Source organism: Salmo salar, unplaced genomic scaffold (genome assembly GCF_905237065.1).
Source record: "Salmo salar unplaced genomic scaffold, Ssal_v3.1, whole genome shotgun sequence".
Taxonomy (NCBI): domain Eukaryota; kingdom Metazoa; phylum Chordata; class Actinopteri; order Salmoniformes; family Salmonidae; genus Salmo; species Salmo salar.
Window position 1 is genome coordinate 107,634 of NW_025547706.1, and position 17,327 is coordinate 124,960.

General features: G+C 42.2%; 1 pseudogene; it reads left to right on the forward strand.

The window, feature by feature from the left end:
* The first annotated feature begins 387 nt into the window (after positions 1-387).
* Positions 388-15,222, forward strand: LOC106561475 (tripartite motif-containing protein 16-like; annotated as a pseudogene).
* Positions 15,223-17,327: the final 2,105 nt, after the last annotated feature.

The following is a 17,327-nucleotide window of genomic DNA, read 5'->3' on the forward strand; positions in this document are numbered from 1 at the left end:
ATGGTTAGGATTATTAGAGAAGCTTTTCCTGCTGAAAGACAGTTTAATTTCATCTGGATTCAGAAATAATGTATAGGATATGTTCATAACCCCGTCCACCTATATGATGTGGGGGGATCTGTATGACTAAGAAGAGATACAAACTGTTACCCTTTATAAATTCTAAGCACTCTATTTAATATTAAAGCTCCTAACCTAGGAACTAAAATATTTGTCTCCTTCTCGACGTTGCATGTAGTTCTCTCTCTCCCTTCCTCTAACCCCTCCCTCCTTCCCTCCCTCTAAACTCACCTATCTGGCAGAACCAGAAAGTCCATACCTCCCAAAAACGAACTTCTGTGGAAACAAAACGTATCTGAGTCTCTGTGTCGTCTGTCTTTGTGAGAGTGAACAACCATTAAAATGGCCCAGAAGGGAGTTCTGCTGGACCAGGACTAGTTCTGTTGTTCTGTCTGTCTGGATCTACTGAAGGAACCAGTCACCATCCCCTGTGGACACAATTACTGTAGGAGCTGTATTGAGGGTTGCTGGGATCAGGATGTTCTGAAAGGGGTCTATAGCTGTCCTCAGTGCAGAGAGACCTTCATTCCAAGGCCTAATCCGAGGAAAAATAACATGTTGGCTGATATGGTGGAGGAACTGAAGAAGACAAGACTCCAGGTTGCTCCCCCTCCTGCTCTGTGCTATGCTGGACCTGGAGATGTGGCGTGTGATTTCTGCACTGGGACCAGAAAGCAGAAAGCCCTCATGTCCTGTTTGGTGTGTCTGGCCTCTTACTGTGAGACTCATCTCCAACCTCACTATGAATTTCCTGCTTTGAAGAAGCACAAGCTGGTCAAAGCCACCACACAACTACAGGAGAAGATCTGCTCTCATCATGACAAACTGCTGGAGGTTTACTGTCGTACCGATCAGCAGTGTATCTGTATGCTGTGTACAATGGATGAGCATAAAGGCCATGATACAGTGTCAGCTGCAGCAGAGAGGAATGATAAACAGGTAAGACCAGAACAACCTGTTGGTGACTGTCTGATAAACAAGGAATTAATGATACAGTAGGAACTAAGGCTGTGTGAATATGAGATCATTCAAGTGAAATCAATCCAGGGCAGAACAAATATGAACACAAACTTGAGTTTATAGATATGTTAACCCAGATTCCAGGGTGGCAGCGTAGCCTAGTGGTTAGAGCGTTGAACTAGTAACTGAATTGGTTGCAAGACCAAATCCCTGAGCTGACAAGGTACAAATCTGTTGTTCTGCCCCTGAATAAGGCAGTTAACCCACCGTTCCTAGGCTGTCATTGAAAATAAGAATTTCTATGTGCTTCCTGGGTGGCACAGGGGTCTAAGGCAGTGCTAGCTGTGCCACAAGAGACTCTGGGTTTGAGCACAGGCTCTGTTGAAGGTGTGACTGGGAGGAGTGTGGGGCGGTGCACAATTTGCCGAGCATTGTTCTGGTTAGGGAAGGTTTGGCTGATAGGGATATCCTTGTCTCATTGCGCACTAGCTACTCCTGTGGCGGGCTGGGTGCAGTACATGCTGACGAGGTTGCATGGTGATTCCTGGCTTCCACATTGGTGCGGCTGGCTTCCGGGTTGGATGTGCGTTGTGTCAAGAAGCAGTGTGGCTTGGTTGGGTTTCGGAGGACGCATGGCTCTTGACCTTCGCATCTCCTGACCAGTTGCAGCGACAAGACTGTAACTACTACTAATTGGATACTATGAAATTGGGAAGAAAGGGGGGAAAATAAGAATTTGTTCTTAACTGACTTGCCTAGTTAATTAAAGGTTAAAATACATTTATCACCATTTTTTTTAAAGACTCAAACCAAGTTTATTCACCCACTGGGTCAGACAGCTGCAAAGACAAAGACACAAGAACATATTTTTATAACCTCATACAAGACGAGATCAACTCCTTACACATCTAGACGGCCAATACATCTGTGTTGCTAGACAGGAACTTAACCTGTTAGGGCTAGGGGGCAGCATTGACACGGCTGGATAAAAAACATACCCGATTTAATCTGGTTACCACTCCTACTCAGTAACTAGAATATGCATATACTTATTACATATGGATAGAAAACACCCTAAATTTTCTAAAACTGTTTGAATGGTGTCTGTGAGTATAACAGAACTCAAATGGCAGGTCAAAACCTGAGAGATTCCTTTACAGGAAGTGGCCTGTCTGACCATTTCTGGAACTTCTTTGCCATCTTTACATTTTACATTTTAGTCATTTTAGCAGACGCTCTTATCCAGAGCGACTTACAGTAGTGAATGCATACATTTCATACAATTATATACATTTTTTTTTTTTTTTTCTGTGCTGGCCCCCCCGTGGGAATCGAACCCACAACCCTGGTGTTGCAAACACCATGCTCTACCAACACACATGCTCTACCAACTGAGCTACAGGGAAGGCCATCTCTATCATTTACTAAGGATCTCTGCTCTAACGTGACACTTCCCACGTCTTCCATAGGCTCTCATAGCCCGGGAAAAAAGAGAATGTCGTCATTCCAGCCCCAGGCTGAAACACATTATCGCCTTTCTCAAGTGGCCCATCAAGAGACACTAGCTTATGCGCGTGACCCCGACCGCCCCCGCCTTTGGGATTTTTTCCTCTGTTTGCCGAAAAGGAGATTCCCTGTCGGAATATTATCGCTTTTCTACGAGAAAAATGACGTAAAAATTGATTTTAAACAGCGGTTGACATGCTTCGACGTACGGCAATGGAATACTTTGAATTTTATTGTCAGGAATTGCGCCAAGCGCGCGACACTTCTTTACTATTTCGGATAGTGTCTGGAACGCACGAACAAAACGCCGCTTATTCGGATATAACGATGGATTATTTTGGACCAAACCAACATTTTTTATTGAAGTAGACGTCCTGGGTGTGCATTCTGACGAAGACAACAAAAGGTAATGACATTTTTATAATAGTAAATATGATTATGGTGAGTGCTAAACTTGCCGGGTGTCTAAATAAGCGAGCCCGTGATGCCTGGGCTATGTACTTAGAATATTGCAAAATGTGCTTTCACCAAAAAGCTATTTTAAAATCGGACATATCCAGTGCATAGAGGAGGTCTGTATCTATAATTCTTAAAATAATTGTTATGCTTTTTGTGAACGTTTATCGTGAGTAATTTAGTAAAATGTTAGCGAATTCCCCGTAAGTTTGCGGGGGGTATGCTAGTTCTGAACGTCACATGCTAATGTAAAAAGCTGGTTTTTGATATAAATATGAACTTGATTGAACAAAACATGCATGTATTGTATAACATAATGTCCTAGGGTTGTCATCTGATGAAGATCATCAAAGGTGAGTGCTGCATTTAGCTGTCTTCTGGGTTTTGGTGACATTATATGCTGGCTTGAAAAATGGGTGTCTGATTATTTCTGGCTTGGTACTCTGCTGACATAATCTAATGTTTTGCTTTCGTTGTAAAGCCTTTTTGAAATCGGACAGTGTGGTTAGATTAACGAGAGTCTTATCTTTAAATGGCTGTAAAATAGTCATATGTTTGAGAAATTGAAGTAATATGATTTTGAAGATTTTGAAAATCGCGCCACAGGCTGGCAGTGGCTGTTACGTAGGTGGGACGAATTCGTCCCGCCGGTCCCATAGAGGTTAATTGGTTCCTGTCACTGGTGTAGTCATGGCCCTGCCTGATGCTAGAACCTTGGTGGGTGTGGAAGTGTGTGTGAGATAAGACTGTCGTTGGGGTGGGCCTAACTAGACTGTTGAATTCCTGGCTCCTCCCTAGTTCTGCAGCTGGCCTGCCTTATCACAGACTAACTAGACTGTTGAATTCCTGGCTCCTCCCTAGTTCTGCAGCTGGCCTGCCTTATCAGAGACTAACTAGACTGTTGAATTCCTGGCTCCTCCCTAGTTCTGCAGCTGGCCTGCCTTATCAGAGACTAACTAGACTGTTGAATTCCTGGCTCCTCCCTAGTTCTGCAGCTGGCCTGCCTTATCAGAGACTAACTAGACTGTTGAATTCCTGGCTCCTCTCTAATTCTGCAGCTGGCCTGCCTTATCAGAGACTAACTAGACTGTTGAATTCCTGGCTCCTCTCTAGTTCTGCAGCTGGCCTGCCTTATCAGAAACTGAAACTAGTTGCCCTTTGTCTCCCTCTTTAGGAACATTGATATTCAACAATAACATATTTGAACAGAATATTTCAGCACTTCCCCTTGTCTCTCTCAGTAACTTTCCATACACCAAGTTCCTATCCACCCTTCATTGACCCCAACATATACATTCCTTATACATGTAAAGTCATCAATACGTTATAGTATGGTAACATGAATAAGTATATTTCAAGCTAGAAATCAACAAGTCAAACATCATTATCATTTGTTATCAAACTTCATTATCATTTGCTATCAAACACTATTATCATTCCTTATCAAACACACAATCAGCGCCCTGATTTGTGTTCTGTTAAAACTATAATCATTCACATGACTACATAATAATATATTTTCACACAGACACTTCCTCAATATTTGTATCCTTATATTCTATGGGCCCTATGTCACATTACTATACTATTGATCTACTGGGCTAATAAAGCTTGATAGCTCATTGAAGAGTGATTCTCCACAGAGGCAGCTGGGGATGAGTCAGCAGAAGGTCCAGCAGAGATTCCAGGAGAGAGAGAAGAGGCTGAAAGAGCTGCAACAGGCTGTGGAGTCTCTAAAGGTGAGTATTGTTTACCAGAGGAGACATACCATTTCACTTCTCTTCTCCAGTCAGAGAGAGAGAGAGAGACAGGCTCCTATCCAATCCCACGACCCCACTGTTGGGATCAGGCTGTCTGGACCCCTTTCAGAGAATAGACTGCTTAACCTCTATGGGCTAGGTGGGACGCTAGCGTGCCACCCGTGGTGCACTCCATCAACAGCAGGTGCATTTCAAGAGCGGCAAATTTGAATCCAAATAAATGTCAAAATTCAAATTTTTCAAACATACAACTATTTTACACCCTTTGAAAGATAAACATCTCCTTAATCTAACCACGTTTTACGATTTCAAAAAGGTTTTACGGCGAAAGCATAAATTTAGAGTATGTTAGGACAGTACATTTACAAGAGTTGTGTGTAATGTTTTGTCAAGTCAAAGACAGGGTCACCAAAACCATAAAACCAGCTAAAATGATGCACTAACCTTTTACAATCTCCATCAGATGACACTCCTAGGACATTATGTTAGACAATGCATGCATTTTTAGTTCTATCAAGTTCATATTTATATCCAAAAACAGCGTTTTACTATGGCATTGATGTTGAGGAAATCGTTTCCCTCCAATAACCGGCAGTCAAGTCAGCGTCACAAATTAAATAATTAAAATTAGAAAACATTGCTAAAATATTATATTGTCATTTAAAGAATTATAGATTTACATCTCTTGAACGCAATCAACTTGCCAGATTTAAAAATAACCTTACTGGGAAATCACACTTTGCAATAATCTGAGCACTGCGCCCAGAAAAATACGCGTTGCGATACAGACTAGACGTCATGTTGGGGAGATCTAAAATCGAAAATACTATGTAAATAATCCATTACCTTTGATTCTCTTCATCAGATGTCACTTCCAGGTATCACAGGTCCATAACGAATGTAGTTTTGTTCAAAAAAGCTCATCATTTATGTCCAAAAATCTCCGTCTTGTTAGCACATGATCTAAGCCAGCCGGACTTCTCGTCATGAACGAGGGGAAAAAAATATATTTACGTTCGTTCAAACATGTCAAACGTTGTATAGCATAAATCATTAGGGCCTTTTTTAACCAGAACATGAATAATATTCAAGGTGGACGAATGCATACTCTTTTATAACGTATTGGAACGAGGGTACCCAACATGAACTCGCGCCAGGTGTCTAATGGGACATCATCGTTCCATGGCTCTTGTTCGGTCAGATCTCCCTCCAGAAGACTCAAAACACTTTGTAAAGGCTGGTGACATCTAGTGGAAGCAATAGGAAGTGCCAAAATATTCCTCAGCCCCTGTGTTTTTCAATGGGATAGGTTTAAAGTCAATACAACACATCAGGTATCCACTTCCTGTCAGAAAATGTCTCAGGGTTTTGCCTGCCAAATGAGTTCTGTTATACTCACAGACACCATTCAAACAGTTGTAGAAACTTTAGAGTGTTTTCTATCCATATATAATAAGTATATGCATATTCTAGTTACTGGGTAGGATTAGTAACCAGATTAAATCGGGTACATTTTTTTTATCCAGACGTGCAAATGCTGCCCCCTAGCCCTAACAGGTTAATGTAACTGACGGGATATGAACCCAGGTCTACCGTGGGATAAACCAAAATCTTGACCGTTACATCAAGAGGACATTCCCTATTGGGCCGTAATCACACTGATCACTGATTTAGAAGTCAAAGGCGGGGATAACTCATCACATAACAATGAGTAACCATGACTGTCTCTCTAACATGGATCTCTCTCTCTCTCTCTCTCTCTCTCTCTCTCTCTCTCTCTCTCTCAATTCAATTCAATTCAATTCAATTCAATTCAATGGGCTTTATTGGCATGGGAAACATATGTTTACATTGTCAAAAAAGTGAAATAAATAATAAATAAAAGTGAATTAAACAATCAGAAATGAACAGTAAACATTACACTCACATTACACTCACCAAAGTTTCAAAGGAATAGACATTTCAAATGTTATAATTCAAGTGAAAACAGAGTTTATTTGTGCTTTCAGGGTGGGTGGGAAAGGAGTTGGGTGCAGATGAATCACTGAAGGTAACCTGTAGTGGACTTGTGATATTTGTTTGTGTTTCTTCTATCCAGAGAGAGTGGTCGCTCGGTGTCACGCAACTTGGGTCAAGATCTGTTTCTTGCTTTGCTCTTAGGAACAGGACTCCATTGAAAGTAGTGATTTCTGGGGTAGCGTTATTGTGGAGGTGGAGCAATTGAAGTTGAAGACTCCTGGTGTTTGTGATGCCGTTTGGTGTGAAGCAGACCCGGTGGTGAGCGTGGTGAAACAGAGGAGTCACTGTCAGTCCTTTTGAGTTTTGAGTCTTTACCCGACAAAGTCATGTTAGGATATATCAGTTATCCTGTTAGAGTCTTTGTGTTGAATCCACTGAGCTGTTTCAGGTTGTAACGCCCTGGCCATAGAGAGGGGTTTTTGTTCTTTATTTTGGTTAGGCCAGGGTGTTACATTGGGTGGGCGTTCTATGTTCATTTTTCGATGTTTTTGTATTTCTTTGTTTTGGGCCGTGTGTGGCTCTCAATCAGGCACAGCTGTAGTTCATTGTTGCTGATTGGGAGTCACACATAAGGAGCCTGTTTTTCCTTTAGGTTTTGTGGGGGATTGTTTCTGTTTCGTGTTTGCACCTGACAGAACTGTTTGGCTGTCGGTTTTCTTGTTTTTGTATAGTGTTCACGTTGTTTAATAAATTCCTGAAGATGAACACTAACTCCGCTGAACCTTGGTCTACTCTCTCTTCCGACGGCCGTTACACAGGTGCAACGTTTATGGTCATGTTGCAGCAGTTTGTAGGAGGGAGATTCCAAGATGTGGGAAGTGTGCAGGAGGTCATGGGATAGAGGATTGTGTAGTTTCAGTGGATAAGGTTGTGTGTGTCAACTGTAGAGGTGTCCATGTTGCCGGGGATCAGAGGTGTCTGGTGAGAGAGAGGCAGGTTGAGGTGGTTAGAGTCAGAGTAGTGTAGAAAGTAGAGGAGGATGGGTCAAGGGTGAGGGATCCTGAGAGGATCCCTGTGAGTAGTAGATCTGTGCCAGCACAGAGGGATAGGCCAACGAGTGATATATGCTTCAGTAAGGTTGGCTTCTTAGCATTCATAGCAATGATTATCAACTGTAACTCAGAAATGGAATGTAAATCACAGAAAATAGATGTTGTGGTGGCAGCTACAGAGAAGTATTTGGTCATATGAGATTTGACTTCAGAAGAGTTCCAGGGTGTGTTGAGTGGTGGTGTCCCGTCCTCCTAGGTCATTGGCATGGTGCAGGAGCAGATAGGGTCAAAGTAGTGGAATAGGGTAGTGGGTTTTTAATGAGTGTAGGGTTAGTTGGCATGGTGCAGGAGCAGATAGGGTCAAAGTAGTGGAATGGGGTAGTGGGTTTTTAATGACTGTAGGGTTAGTTGGAAAGGTGTTTTTCAGTATTATATATATTATTTTGTTAAATGTTCCTTTCCCCTTTTCCAATTTTGTATCACAAAGTAAAATAGATTTATATTATTGTCCAATTGGGGGCGGTAATTCAACATATTGGATGCCAACCGCCGTTAAACTCCAAAGAAGAAGAAACGTTATATTATGTCTATGTACAGTGTTGTAATGATGTCTCTCTCTCTCTCTCATTCCATCACTTTCGTGGTAGTTGGTTGTGTGGGTCTCTGGTTGTGAATGGGATGCTGACAGACAATCGTTGATGGATATTTATAGAGCTCTGATCAGGACAACAATTGATTACGGTTGTATAGTTTAACCTCCCTGGGCGAGGTGGGACGCTTGCATCCCACCCTAGTCAACAGCCTGTGGAATCGTGAGGCGCGAAATACAAATACCTCAAATGCTATAACTTCATTTTATCAAACATATGACTATTTTACACCATTTTAAAGACAAGACTCTCGTTAATCTAACCACATTGTCCGATTTCAAAAAGGCTTTACAGCGAAAGGAAAACATTAGATTACGTCACTCCTAGGACATTATGTTATACAATACATGCATGTTTTGTTCAATCAAGTTCATATTTATATCAAAAACCAGCTTTTTACATTAGCATGTGATGTTCAGAACTAGCATACCCACCGAAAACTTCCGGTGAATTTACTAAATTACTCATGATAAACGTTCACAAAAAACATAACAATTATATTAAGAATTATAGATGCAGAACTCCTTCATGCAATTGCGGTGTCCGATTTTAAAATAGCTTTTCGGCGAAAGCACATTTTGCAATATTCTGAGTACATAGCTCGACCATCATGGCTAGCTATTTTGACACCCACCAAGTTTGGGACAACCTAAACCTTTGCTGTTCTTCGTCAGAATGCACTCCCAGGACTTCTACTTCAACAACAAATGTTGTTTTGGTTCCAAATAATCCATAGTTATATTCAAATAGCTCCGTTTTGTTCGTGCATTCAGGTCACTATCCGAAGGGTGACGCACATTTCGTGACAGAAAATGTCAAAATATTCCATTACCGTACTTAGAAGCATGTAAAACGCTGTTTAAAATCAATTTTTATGCTATTTTTCTTGTAAAATAGCCATAATATTCCAACCGGGCAACGTTGTATTCATTCAAAGGCTGAAAGAAAAAAATGGAGAATTCTTGTGCATGCGCATCTCAGTCTCACTGTCCCCAGGCTGAACACTCACAAACTCTCCTGCTGTTCTTCGCCCATAGACAGCAGACACCCCATTCCACTTTCTGGCGGCTTTAGAGAGCCAATGGAAGCCGTAGAAAATGTCACGTTACAGCACAGATGCTGTATTTTTGATAGAGATGCAACAGAAGGACAACAAATGGTCAGACAGGGCACTTCCAGTATGGAATCGTCTCAGGTTTTGGCCTCCCATATGAGTTCTGTTATACTCACAGACACCATTCAAACAGTTTTAGAAACTTTGGAGTGTTTTCTATGCAGATCTACTAATTATATGCATATTCTCATTTCTGGGCAAGAGTAGTAACCAGTTTAAATCGGGTGCGTTTTTATCCGGCCGTGCAAATACTGCCCCCTAGCCCCAACAGGTTTTAAGGAACAGCAGCAAATACTTGTCTTCAGAAGCTGGACAGAATCCAATATATAGCTTTAAGGATATGTATTGGTGCATTTAAATCAACATCTTTATGTGTCTTACTAGTGGAGGCAGGTGAGATGCCTTTGGGTATACGGCGTAATAAATTGTCATTATCTTATTGGGTTGCAAGGCTGTGAGGTTGAGCATCCCACTGCTACTGTTCTAGATGACTGTTGGGAATATACTAGTAGACAAGGCAGTGGTTTTGGTTGGACAGTTGTAGGTATCAATGTTATTAAGGAGAAATGAGAGAATGGGTGTAGTAGTGAGATTCTGCTGGGTCCCAGCACATTCAGGTGTGGAAGGGAATGAAATTGTAGACCAGTTATCTAAAAGAGCTTTAAAACAAGATATAATATATATTAATGTTCCACTGGGTAGAGGTGAGGACAAATGTAAGATCAGAGACATTTTGATAGGGACTCTGGGCACAAGGGACGGCAATTATATGTCCTCTAAAAGTCGGTGGACCAAGATTCAAAGGTCAGATTAGGAAGGAAGAGGGGGGGTTTACACGATTGTGCTTAGGACATTGTACATTGAACTGGTCCTTACATCTGGTTGGCAGCATGTGAATGGTTTGTGTCTGGAGAGTATTGTCAATGAAACGGTGGAGCATGTGTTGTTATATTGTTGTAAGGATGTTGAAGAGAGGGAAAGATTGAAGTGTAGGGTTATTGAGGTTGGATGGGGTTGGGGGGTTTGGAAGGGATTTGGGGGATGGGGGAGGGTCTATTAGAAGTAAGTAGGGCTCTTTTTTATTTTCTCAGAAGTACTGAGTTAGGTAGGAGGATTTAGAAATGGTGTAAACCGTGATTGAACACACTCCAGCACAGTAGGTGGCGCCATGCACCTTTAACGTTGGTTTGAGGACCACCATTATATCATAGAAGAAGGTGTTGTGTGAGGGTTTTGTGGTTCCTGAGGAGGGCTACCATTCTTTTTGCGTATTTTCCAAATGTATTTTGTAGTTGTTAATGGTTTATTTCTTAGTTTCCACTGTTTATCGGTTAGAGTTGAGGGAGGAGTAGGGTAGTTTGTTTGGGAGGTGTGATGTCCTCAACCGAGTGGAGAAGAAAAGCTGTCTCTTCAGGTGCATTCTGGAGAATGGTGTGGAGGAATTATTGATCATGGTCGGTGAACAGGTGGGAGAGGAACATATACACTCTGTATCCAGAATGAACAAGGCGGTGGTTGTGGTAATGTAAAAGGTGAGTCTTGTTGCCCGGCTAGTTACCAGTATGATTTATGTGAGGGGTGTGTTGGTGCTGATTTCGACAAGAGTAGTGGTGTCTAATCTGCCTCCGTTTATTACGGACGAACAGATCCGTAAAGAGTTGGTTCGTTTTGGTCAATTTACAAGTGGGTTTTGTTTCGTGGCTCTCGGCTGGGTGTCTCTTTTCATAGACAAGTGTTTGTTTCTTAATTAATTTCAAGGTTAAACAGGGGAGGGGTGGTACACAGGGTTTGTTTAGGGCAGACAAGCGCGACCAGCCGGCAGCGGGGGCTAGGACTAGGCTAGACACTACATTTTTAACCACATTTACTGATAAAACTAGTTCATTGCATCCGCCAAGGAGCCCAGTTATATAATATTACCATATGAAGTAAACGTGAACAAGCGGGCCTTATTTGAGGTCATGTTTCACCCTGCCAGCTCCTATTAGTTGTATTGAAAAAACAGGTCTTATTTTAGGTAATGTTTCACCCTGCCAGCTCCTATTAGTTGTATTGAACAAACAGGTCTTATTTTAGTTCATGTTTCACCCTTCCAGCTCCTATTAGTTGTATTGAAAAACAGGTCTTATTTTAGTTGATGTTTCACCCTGCCAGCTCCTATTAGTTGTATTGAAAAAACAGGTCTTATTTTAGGTCATGTTTCACCCTGCCAGCTCCTATTAGTTGTATTGAAAAAACAGGTCTTATTTTAGGTCATGTTTCACCCTGCCAGCTCCTATTAGTTGTATTGAAAAACAGGTCTTATTTTAGTTGATGTTTCACCCTGCCAGCTCCTATTAGTTGTATTGAAAAAACAGGTCTTATTTTAGGTCATGTTTCACCCTGCCAGCTCCTATTAGTTGTATTGAAAAACAGGTCTTATTTTAGTTGATGTTTCACCCTGCCAGCTCCTATTAGTTGTATTGAAAAAAACAGGTCTTATTTTAGGTCATGTTTCACCCTGCCAGCTCCTATTAGTTGTGTTGAAAAAACAGGTCTTATTTTAGGTCATGTTTCACCCTGCCAGCTCCTATTAGTTGTATTGAAAAAACAGGTCTTATTTTAGGTCATGTTTCACCCTGCCAGCTCCTATTAGTGGTATTGAAAAAACAGGCCTTATTTTAGGTCACTATGCCACCAACTCACCTTCTGAAAGTTGTGGTGGGGCAGGTTTGAGACAGTCTAGTTTACGTTTACATGTGAGTCATTTAGCAGACACTCTTATCCAGAGCCACTAGGGTTAAGAGCCCAAATCTGCCTAAAAAAAGCAATTTACAGATTTTTCACATAGTCTGCTCGGGGATTCGAACCAGCCACCTTTCAGTTACTGCCCAACGTTCTTAACCACTAGATTACAAACCACTAAATGTTAAACACAAAGTCAAATGGTCGTAGATAAATGGTAAGCTGGTTAAATAAAAGACTGCTGTTATAACTTTCAGACTGCCAGTGTTTTGGGGAAATAGGGACATGTCTATTTCTACAATTATCTGTAATAGATTTATTTTAATGGTTTGAAGTTCTACACCATTTTAATCAGGATTACCTATTATTTCTAATGATGTAAGTTTGAGCAGCTTAGTTATGGTATGTCTGTTTATTTCACTAAATATCTCACAATGTGTAAATATAGATGTATTCTTGTCAGACACCATTTTAATCAGGAGAATCTCCTCTTTCTAATGACCTAAGGTTGGGTAGCGTCCTCTGCTGTCATCGATCACTAGACCAGAAATAGTCAGAAGTTGCCTGTTTTTTCCTACTTCCTGGTAATGCAGACATAAACACACTTGGCACCATCGAGATGCGGATGTTTACTTTCTACACCAGTTGTTATTTTTCAGTTTGGTCCTAAGAACAGGTTTTAGTGGTCAAATAAAAAGGTAGACATTTTTTGGTGCCATTTAGGGGAAATGGAATTCTAAGAATCATTCCAGTCAGAAGAGGCTCTGTGAAGGTTCGTTTCAATTCATTTGCTATGACCTCGCTAGAGTTCCAGCTCAGACAACGTTCTTTGGCCGTTTTGACTCGTTCTATTGTCCAGCCTACTAGGACTCAGGGGCAGAGGCTGGGTCTAGCTCTGCTACGGGGCAGGCTACTGGAGGGGGGACCAGGAGGGAGGAGAGTAGAGCAGGGCCAAGCTGTGTTCTGTACCTGCCTGTCCAGGAGGGGGGACAAGGCCTGGTGGACCTGGAGAGCAGGGTGGCATCGTTCTGACTCAATGAGGTGCAGAGGCTACTGTACCTACTCTCTCTCTCTCTCTCTCTCTCTCTCTCTCTATCTCTTAACAGCGCTCTGCACAGGCAGCAGTGGAGGACAGTGATCAGATCTTTACTGAGCTGATCCGCTCTATTGAGAGAAGGAGCTCCGAGGTGAAGGAGATGATCAGAGCATCAGAGAAGGCTCAAGTGAGTCAAGCTGAAGGACTCCTGGAGCAACTGAAGCAGGAGATAGCTGAGCTTAGGAAGAGAAGCACTGAGCTGGAGCAGCTCTCACACACAGAGGATCACATCCATTTCCTCCAGGTAACTACACTGTCCCTCTCTGTCTGTCTGTCCGTCCCTCTCTCTCTCTGGCCGTCCGTCCCTCTCTCTCTGTCTGTCCGTCCCTCTCTGTCTGTCCGTCCCTCTCTGTCTGTCTGTCTGTCTGTCTGTCTGTCCGTCCCTCTCTCTCTGTCTGTCCGTCCCTCTCTCTCTGTCTGTCCGTCCCTCTCTCTCTCTCTCTCTCTCTCTGTCCGTCCCTCTCTCTCTCTCTCTCTCTCTCTCTGTCCGTCCCTCTCTCTCTCTCTCTCTCTCTCTCTGTCCATCCCTCTCTCTCTCTGTCCATCCCTCTCTCTCTCTCTGTCCGTCCCTCTCTCTCTCTTTCTGTCCGTCCCTCTCTCTCTCTTTCTGTCCGTCCCCCTCTCTCTCTTTCTGTCCGTCCCTCTCTCTCTTTCTGTCCGTCCCTCTCTCTCTCTCTGTCCCTCTGTCTCTCTTTCTCTCTCTCTCTCTCTCCCTCAATCTCTCTCCCTCACTCTCTCTCCCTCACTCTCTCTGTCCCTCTCTGTCTCTCTCTCGCTCTCCAGAGTTATCAGTCTCTCTCCAGTGTCAGTGTATCTTCAGACTTACCCAGTATCGTGGTCCGTCCTCTTCAGTACTTTGGAGATGTGAGTAAGACTGTGTCTGAACTGAGAGAGAAACTAGAAGACTTCCTTAAAGGAGAATGGACCAAGATCTCCACTACAGGTGTGTTGAAAACAATAAGAACATCAACTTTAGACCATTGAAAGTTCCCTACTAGTCATATACATGTAGAATATGGTATGATGATAACATTCCCTCTCTCTGTCAATGTGTTTGTGTGTCTGTAGTGAATATAGTGGAGGTTGTACTGCCTCCAGAGCCCAAGACCAGAGAACAGTTGTTACAATGTGAGTCTCTTTATTGTGAAGTAACTAACAGTCTCTTTTTACTGACACTCCTAACAATCCCTCTAGAAATATATAGCAATAGTAGATCTAATCAAAGACTGGGTATCTATCTGACTCCTCATATTTCTCTGATTTGATCTCTGCTGTGCTCTAATCAAAGACAGGGTAGATACAGTATCTGACTTAACTTATTGTTCTGACTCCCCTCATTGGTCTCTGCTCTGCTCTTCTCCCAGATTCCTGTCAGCTCACACTGGACCCAAACGCAGCACACACACGCCTCTCTCTGTCTGATGGGAACAGAAAGGTGACCTGTACAGACCAAGACCAACCATATCCTGACCATCTAGACAGATTCACCAACACCTACCAGGTTCTGTGTAGAGAGGGTCTGTCTGGACGCTGTTACTGGGAGGTGGAGTGGAGTGGTGGTGTTTATACAGCAGTCTCATATAAAGACATCAGCCGAACAGGGTCATATAGTGGATTTGGAGACAATAACAAGTCCTGGAGTTTACTGTGCTACAGTGATGGTTATTGGTTCAGACACAATAATGTTGTGACTAAAGTATATGGACCTCAGTCCTCCAGAGTAGGAGTGTACCTGGATCACAAGGCAGGTACTCTGTCCTTCTACAGTGTCTCTGACACAATGACCCTCCTTCACAGAGTCCAGACCACATTCACTCAGCCCCTCTATTCTGGGTTTTGTCTTACTGGTACTGCTGAGCTGGTTAAACTGTAGTAGGGTCCACATAGATACTAGTCATACTGGTCTAGTCTATAGCTGAGCTGGTTAAACTGTAGTAGGGTCCACATAGATACTAGTCATGCTGGTGTAGTCTATAGCTGAGCTGGTTAAACTGTAGTAGGGTCCACATAGATACTAGTCATGCTGCTGTAGTCTATAGCTGAGCTGGTTAAACTGTAGTAGGGTCCACATAGATACTAGTCATGCTGGTGTAGTCTATAGCTGAGCTGGTTAAACTGTAGTAGGGTCCACATAGATACTAGTCATGCTGGTGTAGTCTATAGCTGAGCTGGTTAAACTGTAGTAGCGTCCACATAGATACTAGTCATGCTGGTGGTGATGGTCCCCAGATGTGATGTTTCATTCTGCTCTGAATTAAAATTTTAAAAAAAAATCAATACTTTCACTTTGATTTTTTCTGACTGATTTGAATTTTAAGAGATTTAAGGTGTTCATATATGATAAAATACAATGTTTTAATCTTGTACATTTCCATGTATCATGATGTATGGTGTTGATGTATATTGGTTGTCATTCAGAACCATTGATATGTTTTCTCAGTTGGTTCTCTGTCTCTATGTAATTCTCCTCAGTATCATTGATCAGCTTGTAGGCTCGGCCCTAATTGATGTGTTCTCTGTCACCTGGAGCTGCATGGAAAATGGTCCAGGAACAAAAGGACAATTCAGGCCTTACTTTCTACTAACGTATATGGTCTGGTTTCCCAGACACAGATTAATCCTAGTCCTGGACTAAAAAGCATGTTCAATGTAGATGTCCAGGAAACCGGCCCTAAATGTGACATCTTTCATCCTCCCATACTGCTCAGTCCAGCAACATTAAACCTGTCCAGCAGGTGGTGGTATTGACCAAACAATAAAACCAGCAGATATCTTGACTTGCCACTCAGTATATCAGTAATGTTCAGAATAGTACTTTAATATCATTGGAGATTGATGGTCTTTTTAATCCACTATCCAGAGTCAGGAACAGATGAAGTTAGGTCTGCTACTGTTCAGTGATTAAATATGATTTATGGTGATGGGAAATAAAAAATACAACACTAAACTTCATCTAGTAATAGTTTTCCTTTGTTATTTATTCCAAGGTGTGTCTTTAACTTGTAAATGGATTGTGTGGAGGTGAGCTAGTGGTGTGGCTGATAGAATAGAATGGAAAGGGAGGAGGGGAGGAAGAGGGGAGGAGTGAAGGGCTGTTCAAGAAACCAGATGAGAAAGATGTTCAGGTTAATTACTGTCTGTTCCAAATGGTTCCCTATTCCCTACATAGTGCACTACGGTGCTTCTGCCCAGGTCTAAAGTAGTGTTCTACATAGGGAATAGGGTGTAGATTTATTACAATATCATGCATTAGTGTTTGTCACAAAATAATATTAGATCTCCACCCTCCCACTTCATGTCTGTCATCCCCCAGTTCTGTTAAGACTTCCTCTCATTGAACTGGGCCTCATTCTAAATGGTCACTTTGTATTGATAGTCCATACTGGGCTTTACTATGGTTCTACATACAGTATCTGTATTGATAGTCCATACTGGGCTTTACTATGGTTCTACATTCAGTATCTGTATTGATAGTCTATACTGGGCTTTACTATGGTTCTACATACAGTATCTGTATTGATAGTCTATACTGGGCTTTACTACGGTTATACATACAGTATCTGTAAAGGGCACAGCTGTGTGGAGACATGCAAGAGAACAGAAACTAACAAACTTCTGAATACTTCCTGAATACTTCCTGAATGCTCTGTAGTGTATCTTCCACTGTTCTGTTCTCACCACAACATGCTCTTCCACATTCTCACACACATTCCTCACTGATGCAGACATTAGCCTGAGTCCCAGTCTATTTGTGCCATCATGCCAACTCTTTGTCACTCATGGTGATGCCAAATGTTTGGCTTGACAATGACAGCAATGGAGTTGGCAAGAACACAAATCTATGACCAGGCTACAGACACCTGGAATTATTACTGTAGTCAACTCACACTGCACCACAAACACACACACTAACCCACTACCTGTACATCCCCTCTGTCTAGGATCAGTAACACACACTAACCCACTACCTGTATGTCTCCTCTGTCTAGG